Source organism: Pantherophis guttatus, chromosome 1 (assembly GCF_059756535.1).
Source record: "Pantherophis guttatus breed Tessera chromosome 1, ASM5975653v1, whole genome shotgun sequence".
NCBI lineage: Eukaryota > Metazoa > Chordata > Lepidosauria > Squamata > Colubridae > Pantherophis > Pantherophis guttatus.
Window position 1 is genome coordinate 67,001,394 of NC_142063.1, and position 13,935 is coordinate 67,015,328.

At 39.9% G+C, this 13,935-nt stretch overlaps 1 long non-coding RNA gene across 1 annotated transcript in view; it reads right to left on the minus strand.

The window, feature by feature from the left end:
- The window catches only part of LOC117665697 (uncharacterized), a 16,672-nt gene continuing 2,737 nt past the window's right edge, over window positions 1-13,935 (minus strand). The window contains exons 2-3 of the long non-coding RNA XR_004591431.3: window positions 9,154-9,307; window positions 1-1,782 (exon numbers count right to left, since the gene is read on the minus strand). This is a non-coding gene — a long non-coding RNA (uncharacterized LOC117665697). The remainder of the gene's footprint in view (window positions 1,783-9,153; window positions 9,308-13,935) is intronic.

Below are 13,935 nucleotides of genomic sequence, written 5' to 3' on the forward strand. Positions count from 1 at the left end.
TCATTCAAGAGTGGATTTTATAGTATAATCTTCTACCGCATGAGTGACCAGCACGAGATATTCATGCAAAAGTGATACATAGTATGCATTAAATTGCAATTAAGTCCAATCACAGTAAGATATATGACTGGAAATGAATAATCAAAGTTTTCTTACGGCTGATTGCCAACTTACATATTTTAACTTGATTTATGCATATTCAAAATTTACTGGGTTTTCATTTTAAAACACAGGAAAAATCCCCTCTTGGTTCTTTAAGACTGAATCCTGTGCACTGTGCTAGTAGAATTTATTTATGGAGTTAATATACACAGGATTGATTTAAGTTAGATAAAATTGTGACATTATGGATCACAGTTTTTTTAAAAATCCTTCTTTAGGACAGTTTTATCTGAGGCTGCTTTGGATACAGCCATTAAGAATTTTTGAATAACGCACCATCGATATATTTTGATTACCCAGGATAATTTTCTTTAATATTTTTAATATTTGCATGACCTTCTCCTGCCTGCCTCTCACCATCCTGTTCGCTCACATAGGGCCGCTCTCCTCGGGGTTCCGACGGCGAGCCAATGTCACCTTGCTGTGCCCAGGGGTAGGGCGTTCTCTGTGGGTGCTCCCACCCTCTGGAATGAATTACCTACTAAGCTCCGGACGGCTCCTGAGCTCCGCTCCTTCCGTCAGGACTTGAAGACTTGGCTTTTCAAACAAATAGGCTGAGACTGATTCCAGGCTTTATTATTTACTACTAATTATTTGGATTAAATTATGATTTTATTGTACTTGTTTCTTAACTTGTGTTCGCCGCCCTGAGTCCTTCGGGAGAATGGCGGCATATAAATACATGTAATAAATAAATAAATAAATAATGATCACACTGGGAATGTTGATTGTTAGCCTCAATGATTGTTTGAGCGCACTAATATACTGCAGCTAAACTTGAACAAGATGGAATTGATGACCATAGGAAACAAAGCATTCCTAAGGAGGACTCTCTACTTTATATAAATTAAAGGATTTACTTCTCCCTCTTTTTATGAGCCAGAAGCTTCCTAAAGTAGGTCAATTCTATTCTGATCAAACGGCAGCCTTCCGCCCCAGCTGAAATTTCCACAATGTTTTCCAGAGCAACAAGAAACATAAAATTTGCAAAACAGATCACTGCTGGTTTATGTATGATTTAGGAGTTTGCATATCTAGGTAAGTCTGGAAAATGCCTACCAGACATCTTGAAGTTCTGTTGGTTATTAGGCAATAACCTGGCTTGCATGTTAAACCAAACTATAATATTGATAGACTGATGTTGGATTAACACCATATGTGCATAGTTAATATTATATTTGTATTCCATACTTTACAGCCAAGCATGGCTCAACCTCAGTAAGTGTGAGAGGGATGGAGAGTCCTAGTGGATTACCACTTAAGTATGAGCCAGTAGTGTGTTATAGCTGCCAAAAAAAGCAAATGCCGTCCTAGACTGCATCAACAGGATAGTATCAAGATCACATGAAGAGCTAGTACCACTTTTTACTGCACAGGTGAGACAACACTTGGAATACTGCATCCAGTTTTGATTACCCTGATACAAAAGGATGTTGAGACTCTAGAAAGAGTGCAGAGAAGAGCAACAAAGATAGGGGAATGGAGGATAAAACATATGAACAATTGCAGAAATTATGTCTAGTCTAACAAAAAGAAGGACTAAAGGTGACTTGATAGCAGACTTCCAATATGTGAGGGGCTGCCACAGAGAGGAGGAGGTCAGCTTATTCTCCAAAGCACCTGAAAGCAAAACAAGAATGGAAAATTATCAGAGAGATCCAGCCTAGAACTAAGGAGAAATTTCCCAACAGTGAGAACAATCAATTGTCTCCAGAGGTTACGGATGCTGGAGATTTTTAAGAAGAGATTGGTCAGCCATTTGACCAGAATGGTTTAGGGTCTCCTGCTTGAGCAGGAGAGTTGGACCAGAAGACTTCCAAGGTTCCTTCCAACACTATTACTCTTTACTGCTTACTATAATGTGGGAATCCAGCCAACAGTGATTACAGCCACAGATTAGACTATTGTATTCTCTCTGTGGTATTGCCTATAAAGTTCATTTGGAAACTACAACTGGTTCAAGATACAGGAGCCTGAGTGTTCATAACACCAGTTTGATAGGCTTTGCACTGACTGTCAGTTGGCTTTGGGGTATTTGAAGTCCTGCTTTTACCCTATAAAGCCCTTTATGTTTGGCACCTAGTTACTAGGGCAGGACCATCTATTCTAACTGGAATGTTGGCTTCCATTTTATCATGCATTGTGCTGAATTACATTCTCTCCTCCAGAAGTCTCTTACATTTGCTTTATTGGTGTTGGAGAAGCAGACAACCTACTATAAGATTTATTTTATTTATTTATTTGAGGGGAGGAATACTTGGAGTCAGTGTTGACTCCTGGCAACTGCCTGGACAAACCTTGCAGCTTTATCGGCAAGATTTTTCAGAGATCTTTTGCCATTGCCACAGGGGTGAAATGTAAAATTTGTTACTACTGGTTCTGTGGGCGTGGCTTGGTGGTGGTGGGGTAATGTGACTGGGTAGGCGTGGCCAACTTTTTTTTTTTACTTTGTCTGATCGTCAGATTTTTTTTAAAAGCCTATCTGATGATCAGGCAACTCAGCTGGGATCATCAGAGAGACTTTTAAAGCATTTTTTTCTCAACCTCTTCAGCAGAAGAGGTGGTTAAAAAATGCTTTGAAAAGGCTCTGACGATCCCAGCTGTGTTGCTTGATTGGCAGAGGCTTTTCAAAGCATTTTTTAAACCACCTCTTCCCCGGAAGAGGTTGCAGAAAAAAATGCTTTGAAAAGCCTCTGACGATTCCAGCTGAGCCGTGCGATCATCAGAGGCTTTTTTTTTTTTACTTTTAAAAGCATTTTTTCGGTGGAAGAAGTTGTAGAAAAATGCTTTTAAAAGTTTTTTTAAAAAGCCTCTGATGATCGTGCGGCTCAGCTGGGCATGGGGTGGGGGGCACAGGGATTTTTGCTACCGGTTCTCCGAACCATCCGCCGCCATCGCTACCGGATCGGGTGATCCGGTCCGAACCAGGAGCATTTCACCCCTGCATTGCCACCATCCTAAGGCTGAGAGAAAGTGAGTGGCCTAAAGCCACACAGCTGGCTTTGTGTCTAGGATGGGACTACAATTCAGAGTCTCCTGGTTTCTAGCCTGGTACCTTAACCGTACACCAAACTGGGTCTCCTTGAGAAGATAGCAATGTATTTATTGGCATACCTAGCTAAAGTTAGGCAGTTATAGTTAGGAAGCATATCCAACTGATGTCTAAAATGAAGGAGAAACCAAATCCTTCTTAAAATCCTTCACTATGTTTGGTGTGCATCAAATCATTTAAAACAGAAGCAACAAAGTAAAGCAAGATAAGAGCTATCTGAGTGAAAGATACTGAAGTACAATCCTAGTGTGAATTATTGAAGTGGAATCTGGAATGCACACCACATTATTAGGCTTTCTTAAGACTGCATCTGATCAGTAGAACTGAGTTACCTGAGAAGTAATAGAGAAGTTGTTGGCTCAAAGCTTTGTAGTCTCAGTCTGCTGAGGAATAGTGACACTGGAGATGGAGGCAGGGGAGAAAGGGGGTGGGTGGGGTGGAAGTAAAGGGAAATCAAGAAAGGAGGAACCTGCATTCAGTGCACAAGTGTATTGCATTTCAAAACCAGGCACAAGTCCAAAGTTTAAATACAAACTCACAAAACAATTGTTCAGTAATCGCTAGGGCAATCAAGAGCTGGCCTTTGAAAAATCCAGGCCAAGATTCCAATAGTAGAGAAGTTAAAGATACAATTCATGAAATAATTGTTCAGTTGCTATAGAACAGCTTTTCAAGAAAAGTAACTGAACTGCTGTTTGCATACCCAGCATCTCACAGATGACATTTTGAGAAACACATACGACGTTATAACTGGATCTATAGACAGTTTGGTCTAGTGGTTAAAACATCAGGGTAGAAACCAGGAGAGTCTGAGTTCTAGTGCTGGCATGAAAGCCAGCTTGGAGGATTTTGGACCAGTCACTCTCTCTCAGCCCAACCCACCTCACAGGGTTGTTGTGTAAAAATAGGAGGAGGAAAGAATATTAGATATGTTTGCCACCTTGAGTTACTTATGAAAATAATAAGGGTGGGATTAAAAAAAATGACTGAGCTGATACAGGTAGTGCTTGTCTTACAACTATCTGTTTAGTGACCATTTTAAGTTAGTTTGGCACTGAAAAAGTGACTTATGACCATTTTTCGCACTTACAACCATTGCAGCATCCCCATGATCATGTGATCAAAATTCGGACACTTGGCACCTGGTTCATATTTATGACGGTTGCAGTGTCCCGGCGCTATGTGATCACGTTTTGCAACCTTCTGACAAAGTCAATCGGGAAGCCAGATTCGCTTAACAACCATGTTACTAACTTAAGAACTGCAGTGACTCACTTAACAACTGTGGCAAGAAAGGTCATAAAATGGGGCAAAACTTACTTAACAATTGTCTTACTTAGCAACAGCAATTTTGGACACAGTTGTGGTCATTAAGTCGAAGGCTACCTGTACATTGTGCTAAGCCATAATGTGTTGTGTGTATTTGTTTTGGCTTTGGCTCCATGTGCCATGTAAACCCAAATAAATATATATCCAGCATGAAATAAGCCCTTTCTGCAGTCATGTTTACAATTAATAAATTCTATGAATAACATCTGTGCATCCAATTCTTCTTTTAGTTATTTCTTTTATTGTGGAAGATCATTTCTATGGCCACTGCTCACAAGGCTATTAGCGCTGCAAATTTTATCACATTTTGTCCCAAACAACAACATTATGGAAACACCTAAAAGGAAATATTTAAAGAAATGTAACTCACAACTATTGCAATGATCCTTATTGTCTGACCATCTTACCAGATCAGATAGGTAAGCACTTCCAGGTTGTCACTGCGTTATTTTATTTACCAGCTGAGCTTCATATTTCTGGACTATCTGACTTTCCGCACCTTGCCAAGAATTGTTATCAAAAGTTACTACGCATGTCCGCATTTTTTCACATTCCTTCACACACTCTTTCCTTTGTTCTCTTGCCACAGTGCCGGTTGCTGGAAAGCAACTGGCCCGAATTATTTTTAAAATGTAACAATTATCTTTTCTTAGTTAGTGAGGTGTTTTATTTTCTTTATAATAAATAAATGAGTTTTATTAGAGAACTTTTCTTCGCGTTTCTTTTCAGAATATTGCAACAAGGAATAAGCCTCGATCCATCCTCTAACCAGGGTGATTTGTCCCAGAGCCAAACATGGGATTAATCAATGCCCTGACACAGGTTCCTTCTCTGAAATTTTATCATCTAGCTGGACCTCAGAAGCATGCCTTTTCTATGGCTGCTCCTATCTGATTATCCAGCAGACCTGCACTTTTTTAGTTTTCCAGGAGGCCATAGACCCCTGCCGGCCCTACCAACCTGTGCTCTGCTGGCTCTGCTGTTCACTCACTCGTTCAAATGACACGTGACCTTGTCCAAATCACATACAACTTTCTCACTAGGTTTTGGAAGGCTTCAAAACCTCATAAGAAAGTCGTGTGAGATTTGGACAAGGCTACATTCAGCCTGGCACAGCCAGTAACTGCCTCACGAAGGGCTAGGCGAAATGTGCCTCATTAGCTGCAGGAGGAAGAAGACAGTGAAGGTCAGCTACCAATATTAGGGCCGCAGGCAAGCGGAGCACAGGATGGTAGGGTTAGCAGACGCAGTGGAGTGAGGGTGGTCAAAAGGACAGGCTGGGAGGAGATAAGTAGGTAGGAGGGAGTTAAAAGTGTTCCTGAGGTTGTAAGTGAGGACAGGCTGCCAAGTGCCCAAATTTTGATCATGTGACTGCATGGGTTCTGCAATGGCTGCAACTTTGGGGATCCAGTGGCTGTTGCAACTTAATGGTCATTTAGATTTAGATTTAGATTTTATTATATTTTTATACCGCCCTTCTCCCGAAGGACTCAGGGCGGTGAACAGCCATAATAAAACAATATACAAGGCAAATTTAAAAACCATATTAAAATAAATAATTCAATTTTGGCCGAATTTAAAATTCCCATTCTAAAACCCTTATAAAACCATATTAAAAACCCATATTTAAAACCCGATTAAAATTAAAATCATTGAGTGAGGACTGCTTCTATAGCAAAACTGACTCTATTTACAGCAGAACCAAAAAGTATCTATGGTGAAAGGATGTAAAAAATACAATATTAAAATATTCATATTTAATATGAATATCAATATTTAAGACATTTAAAATATGAAACAACAGCAACAACGAAATCCCCTGATGGGTCCATATATTATGGAGAAATAACAACAGCTTATACATCTTTGATTATTTTCCTGAATGTTGTCAGGGAGGGGGATAAGCCTGGTGTCAATGATAGCTAGTTCCAGCTGAAGTAAACCTGGTATTAGATTTTGAAACTTCTTAGAAGTGGTGTCAGCCGTTCAAGATAGGTTAGGTCAGGAAACAGGCAGCAAAAGAAATACTAGAATTCTATTTTATTGATATAGGTGTTCCCCCTTCCCTATCTCTTAGTACCAAGCAGAATCAAGATGGGACAATCTTTAGTTTCTTTCTCATGTTCTCTTTTTTCTGAGCTAAACTCGGATTTTATTAATGGTCGAAACCAGTGGTGGGTTCCTCCCGGTTCGGCCTGGTTCTCCCGGGCTGGTAGTGGTGACGATATGACGTCACCGAACCGGTTCGCCCCCCCCACCCCGGCGACCTCCCCCCCTCCCCCCACGTCCCCCCCGTGTTATTCTTACCTTTTATTTGGCCCCACCCCCAATCTATTGCTGCCTCCTGAGTCCCAGCTGATGGCTAGAGGGAAAAAAACTGTTTAAACTCTTGCCGTGGGGCTTCAAAGGGCCGCCCTACAGCTGATCAGTGTTAAAAGAAAACAAATGAGTAGACCAATGCCTGCAAAAATACATGAGTAGATCAGTGCCTGAAAAAATAAATGGGTAGACCAGTGCCTGTAAAAATACATGAGTAGATCAGTGCCTGCAAAAATACATGAGTAGATCAGTGCCTGCAAAAAATAAATGGGTAGATCAGTACAGCTCTGGAAGCAGTTAAAAGCCTGGTAGACCAGTACCTCTGCTAAATCCTAAATAATTGTCACATGACCATCAAGCCACACCCACAAAATAAGCCACGCCCACAGAACCGGTAGTAAAAAAATTTAGAACCCACCCCTGGTTGAAACATATTTTCTGCAAGGTCATCTCTGTGCTCTTTTATATCTGAAATAATGGTAGAAATGTCTCTTGAATGATCTTACTGACCAGGAAATTCAACAGAAAAGAATTTGGAGAATGTAGTCCTGGAAATCTATGTACCAAGCCATGGAAGATTTCGTAGGTTAAAACCAGCACTTTAAATTGTACCTGGAAAGCAAATGGAAACCAGGGTAGGGCACAGAATACAAATGTGATGTGTTGCTGATGAGAACTCAGAACGGATCTACTCTGGAATAATAGTATTTTCCAATGCAGTACTGTATTATAGACCCATGTATGGAGCATTGTCAGTGGCAGATTAAGGCTCACTGGTGCACTAAGCAGTGACAAATCTTAGTGCCCCCCTCCTTTGTACATACTGTACAAATCTTCATTGTTTTTTTTTTCTTTCTCAACTTTGTGGTGCCCCCTTTGGGCCTGGTCCCCTAAGCTTAGTCTTAGTCTGCTTAATGGTTAATACACCACTGAGCATTGTAATAGTCTTAGGCTGGCAAAAACATATGTCCTTAGCCTAATTCTTACACCTTAGCTAAGACTGTAACGGCACACCGGTCAAAGCTGGGCAAGGGTCCTTTGGGCCACAGTCTCATCCTGATAGAAGTTATGAGTTCAGGAGGACCTCCAAGTCACAGAGCACTTTTTCAGAGGTAGCACTTCCCTGTCAAGAAACAGTACTAGAGGTACAGGAATACTGTGATACATTAAGGATCAGGATAAAGGCCTGAAAGCTCTTACTAGAGTTTAACCTTATTCTGCCCCATCCACATTCTTACTACCAATCATCAGTATGAAGAAGGAAAGATCTTCATGGTATCTCCAGTCCATCCTGAGAAAAGATTGAAGACTGGGAAGAATTACTGGATCCAGAAAGAGTATTTTCAAAAGGGGGCACCACTTTTTTTAACGCCACTGACAAAATGCCCTCTGAAGAAAAGTGTTGAGTTTCTCAGATCCAGTCAGGGACATGCATCTTGGTCACAAGGACTACCTATACATGGCAGCTCAGTCATAAAGCCTGTTGGTTTTTTTTGCACCTGTCATAGTTTATGTGAAACCATTGTGAGCTCAATCATTTTCAGGATACAGTTGTCCTTGTCTGATCAGTTTGTGCCCACTGCTATACTTTTAAAAAGCAGTAAGGCAAGACCAAACTATTTTTGTTTTAATTAATTGATTTATTGATTAACAGCATTAATTTATCATCAGCAAAGCAGGAATATAATTTTTTTCAATTAATTAAATACAACTTTCCATCTATTTGATAAGTTCTCATTTCCTATTAACTATTATAATTGATAACAATTTTAGGGAGGAAACAGGGTTCTACATATTGCAGGTGATAAATTTGTGATTAAAGCCATGCTCCATTGCAGTGGTGGGTTGCTACCGGTTCGCACCGAATCTGGTGAACCAGTAGCGGTGGCGGGAGGCTCCGCCCACCTGCCTGGATGTTTCTGTGCAGAAGCGTCCGGGCAGGTGGATGGAGCCTTCCGCCACCGCTACAGGTTCGCCCAATCTGGGGCGAACTGGTAGCAACCGGCTACCGGTAGCAACTGGCAGAAGCAAACTGGTACCAGTGTGAACCAGCAGCCACTGGCATAAGCGCCGTGCATGTGTGCATGCGTGCGCGCACACACGAGCGAACTGGTTGCAACGGGATTTGGAACCCATCCCTGCTCCATTGCCCATATCCTACCAGGTAATTTTACCAATTTAATCACTTCCTTAAAATAAAAGGATTCCTGTTTTATAAGTGTTAGAAGAAGCATGGTTTTGTTGGCCAGAAGCTTGAAATAAAAAAAACTAGAAGAAAATAATAAACTTACTTTAGTCACTGTGGTGGTAATTTTCTTTTCTCAAAGACGATTGTATGGAAAAGATTATAGTAAGTAGTCTGCAGTCCCAAATGATAGAGATCATTGCAATTAGTGATGTCAGTCAAAAGATGATAGCTGATCTTTCAGCATCTGTACTACACTGCTGTATAAGGAGTAAATGGTTTATTTAGTGGCTTCTCAATGACAAATGTCAGTTGTAAAGCTTTCTAGGATGCACATCACAGTTATATCAGAACTCTGTCTCAGCTGTCTGGAAACCAGTAACAAAAACCAGCCATTTGATCTTGGCCTTTTAAAATCTCATCTCATCTAGCCATTGCGTGCTGTGCTGAGTGGTACCTGACCACCTTAACAGAAATTACATAAAGTCGACAACCCTCTTGGAAGAGGCTTATATGCTGAAGTATTGTTTACCCCAGCAAATAATGGCTTCCTAATTAGAATTACAATAGCTGTCTACTCCATTTAAAGAAAGAAGATCCTAGTGGGTATCTTTGATTCATCCATATGCATTCCGTGCAAACATTATAGAATCTTGTGTTTCAGGTAACAAGAGTATATGCCCTATATTATGTCCATACCATTATCTGTAATCACTATGGTCATAAGTCATTATATAGTCGTAGTGATCTATGACTATATAAACATACTGGTCCATTTATTACTGACGATATTCAGTTATTGAGCCAGCAGATGTTATTTACATTGCAGGCACATCGTCCATGTAATTAACTCCCCCCTGATCACAGATAAAGCATCTCATCCCAACATTGAATAGAGAACAAAGAATGGAGCTGCTTGGTCCCTTGGGAAGCCAGAACATATAGAAAAGGTACTCCTGATAGACACCAGTGTTGATGGATGGAAGGTCAGAGTCAATTATCTCCCTATTTAACACCATCTATTTCCAAAATAGTTTCTTTTGCCAGGGGTTTTTTTTAAGTTTGTGTTTTAAGATAATCCTTCAAAACCTTAGAGCAATTTGGGTTCTTGCTACTCTGGAGCACAATCTTATAATTTTTATTCAGAAATAAATAATGGGTATTTTGTTCAACAAAAGTTACTCCCAAGAAAACATATAATGAATTGGAGCTTACATCAAGGGAAGAGTTGATATCAGGAATCAAGAGCAGAATCAATCATACAGTTGGAGATATTGCTTCATCACTTGAAGATGAAATAATTTAGAAGAGTTCATTATGAAAGTAAAAATGGAAAGTGAAAAAATCGGGACTAATGTTAAATATTAAGAAGCCAAATATATATAATATCATATAGCAAATTTACAGCTTTCAGTGAACAAGTTAAGATGGTAGACGTTATTTTCTACTTTTAAAAATCGATGTGCTGGAGAAATGAAGATATTTCAGTGATAAGAAAGATCAGGATTGTTAAAGTACTGCTTTTCCAGTGGTATTCCATGGCTGCGAAAAGTAGAATACTGAAATATTCTACTAAATAAATACTGGTTTATTTCTTTATTTAGAAAAAGTATATTGCTGCCTACTTTATGAGCCACGGTGGTGCAATGGTTAGAGTACAGTATTGCAGGCTACTTCTGATGACTGCCAGCTGACTGCAGTTTGGCAGTTCAAATCTCACCAGGCTCAAGGTTGACTCAGCCTTCCATCCTTCCGAGGTGGGTAAAATGAGGACCCAAATTGTTGGGGGCAATATGCTGATTCTGTAAACCGCTTAGAGAGGGCTGTAAAGCACTGTAAAGCGGTATATAAGTCTATGCTATTGATATTGCTACTCGCACATGGCAGCTTACAAGGATAAAAAAACACTATATAAAAGAAATAAAAAGAATAAAAAGAAAAATAATAAAATAATAACCCCCCACCCCGGCAACAATACACATTCATACTAGAGTATAATGCACTTAATGTGCTCCATCCCACTCTGGGTTCCCCAGGCCCGCCGGCAGAACCACATCTTCAGGGCCTTCCGAAAGAGTGTTAGAGTGGGGGCCAGTCTAATCTCCTGGGGGATGATGTTCCAGAGAGAAGAAGCCACCACAGAGAAGGCCCTTCTTCTGGATGCTACCAGATATATCTCCTTAGGCAATGAGACCAGTGTGGTGGGTTTCAAATTTTGTTACTACTGGTTCTGTGGGCGTGGCTTGGTAGGCATGGCAGGGAAGAATACTGTAAAATCTCCATTCCCACCCCACTCCAGGGGAAGGATACTGTAAAATCTTCATTCTCTCCCCACTCCAGGGAACGGTTACTGCAAAATCCCCTTTTCCTCCTGATCAACTAGGACTCGGGAGGCAGAGAATAGATGGGGATGGGGCCAGTGGTATTTACCGGTTCTCCAAACTACTCAAAATTCCCGCTACCGGTTCTCCAGAACTGATCAGAACCTGCTGAAATCCACCTCTGGACGGGACCCACAAAATTCCTTGCCTCCCCACTCTAGTGGGTCGGGTAGATGTGACCAGCAAGAGATTGGTTAGAAATGATATTAAGAAAAATCAACCAGATTACAAACAAATAAAAGCTGACTCTGGCACTGAGGTAATGATCAGCAAGTAGAAATTAATATACCCTGGGTCTGTGATGTTAGAGACTGGACTAGAAAAATTAATATACTTGGCATGGTTGAGAACAGATAACTAGTAAGATGGATAGAAAGGTTCAAAAGGATTATAGGTACATTTTTAGAAGAGCTGCTTGTTTATTACTAAAAGCAATTCAAGATGGTAAGTATATGTGCATATAATCACCAGTTGATCATTCATCTGTATGGCACATAACTTACCTAAAAACTAACTAACATATTTTTCGGAATATAAGACGCACTTTTCCCCCCCCAAAAGAGGGTGAAAATTTGGGTGCGTCTTATACATCGAATGTAGCCCTGCCTACCCGCTGCCCCCCACCCTTTGGTCTCTGTCTCCCAGCAATTTACCTCCTTGCAGCAAGCACCAAACAACCTGTTTCAGCTTCAGCACAGCCTGATTAACACAAGCAGTTGATTGTCGGTTGGATCGGTCTACCGACCCTCAGCTGTTTCAGGCTGCAGGGATTGCCATTGCCTATTGCCACACAGGCCTCCGCTGCTTGCAGCAAGGAGGCAAATTGCTGGGAGGCAGATTTTTTTTTTCTTGTACTAATCAGGCTGTGCTGAAAATAAAAATGAAACTAAAGCAGTCTGTTTGCTGCAATGAGGCAAATTGCTGGGATGCAGAGGTAGAGGCAGATTTTTTTTCTTGTTTTCCTCCCCAAAAAAGGTAGGTCTGTCTTATACTCCGAAAAATACGGTACTTATAAAACTATTCAGCTTGACACTCAATGTGATATGGAGTAGAAACCAAAGATATAAACATATATTCAAAAACAGGATTACTTTCTTAGAACATACTTTGAAATCTTTTGATAGAGAAGATTCGCACATTTATGTCATAATATAGTTTATTTGCTTATGGCTTTGATTGCTATATGAACATACTTACCATTGTTTAGATGTGGCTTTTATAATAGCATGTTGAGAACTGAGCCAATTGTTATTATGCAAACTATATTAACAAATCATGATTTAGTGCAATGGGTAAACACTGTCAATATACATGCTATCCTAGGTACAAAGCATCTTAAATACCAGGGTGTTACCTTTCCTTCCTACAGAATATCACCATCTAATGGGGGGGGGAATCCTACCCACCCTTCACTCTCTTTAATATGAGATGAAGCTGAGATAGCAAGAAAAGACAAGTTCCAGCAATGGATTATTAGATCAATTATTATTATTATTTTGCAGAACTACAAAAAGGAGTTCAGGTATCACAGATTGCCCAATCATCTTATCAGCCAAATGCTTGCTTAGCTACTGTTAAATTAGAATCCCCCCCCCAAGTGACAAGGAATATTATTAATGTTGTAATGTACATGGGTTTGGCGTACTTGTGGGTGTGTCATTCCAAACATCCTCTATGAACAAATTCTTCTTTATTGGGTTTTTATTTATTTGTTTTTTTGTTTCAGGTTTTGATGGCATATATATCTTGTTCTTCACTAACTGTAAATTCTACAGTTTTTAATGTTTTCTTGCAGATGACTTTCAGGCTAACTGAAAGACCAGACTTCAGTTTGTTTGTGTCTAAGATAAATACTCATCTTTTAAGACTTCATGTTACTATTTTATTATTGAAGGATGATACAGGCTAAGATCTAAATTACAGTAATGGTCTAGTATTGGCACAGTTAAAGAGGCCTGGAAACAACATTACATTAAGTCACACTTAGATAGCAATAGCTGCAATTAATAGGGGATCATGTACCTAAGTCATATAAATAAATTAAACTGACAGAATCATCCTTCAGAGGCTTATCACCTTTTAAGCACTCATGCATACCTTAAGCACATTGGGCTAATACTACAGTCTGGAAACAAAATGAGCAATTAATTAAACAAATGTACAGTAACAGAGGTAACAGTAACTATTTGCAGAATGGGGAAGCTTCCCAGAGATGTATCACTTAACAGGAGCCATGGTTAAAAAGATAAAATGGAGAGGTAATCATTCTTGGTCAATGTATAAAAAGCTACTATGATTGCATTTCAGTTTAAAAATTTGCATTCTGATACTACTTACATCAGCTACGGTGGTAAGGATACGTGTTCATGAAAGTATATAAGTATATCAGTAAGAAATACCAAGTAACACAAGCATTATAGTTTTAAAACCAGGATTCAACTATTTAGCAAGAAAAGATCTTGCAGTACCTCAGTTGCAGAACAGAGCTGGTTTTAAAAAAGTTTCAT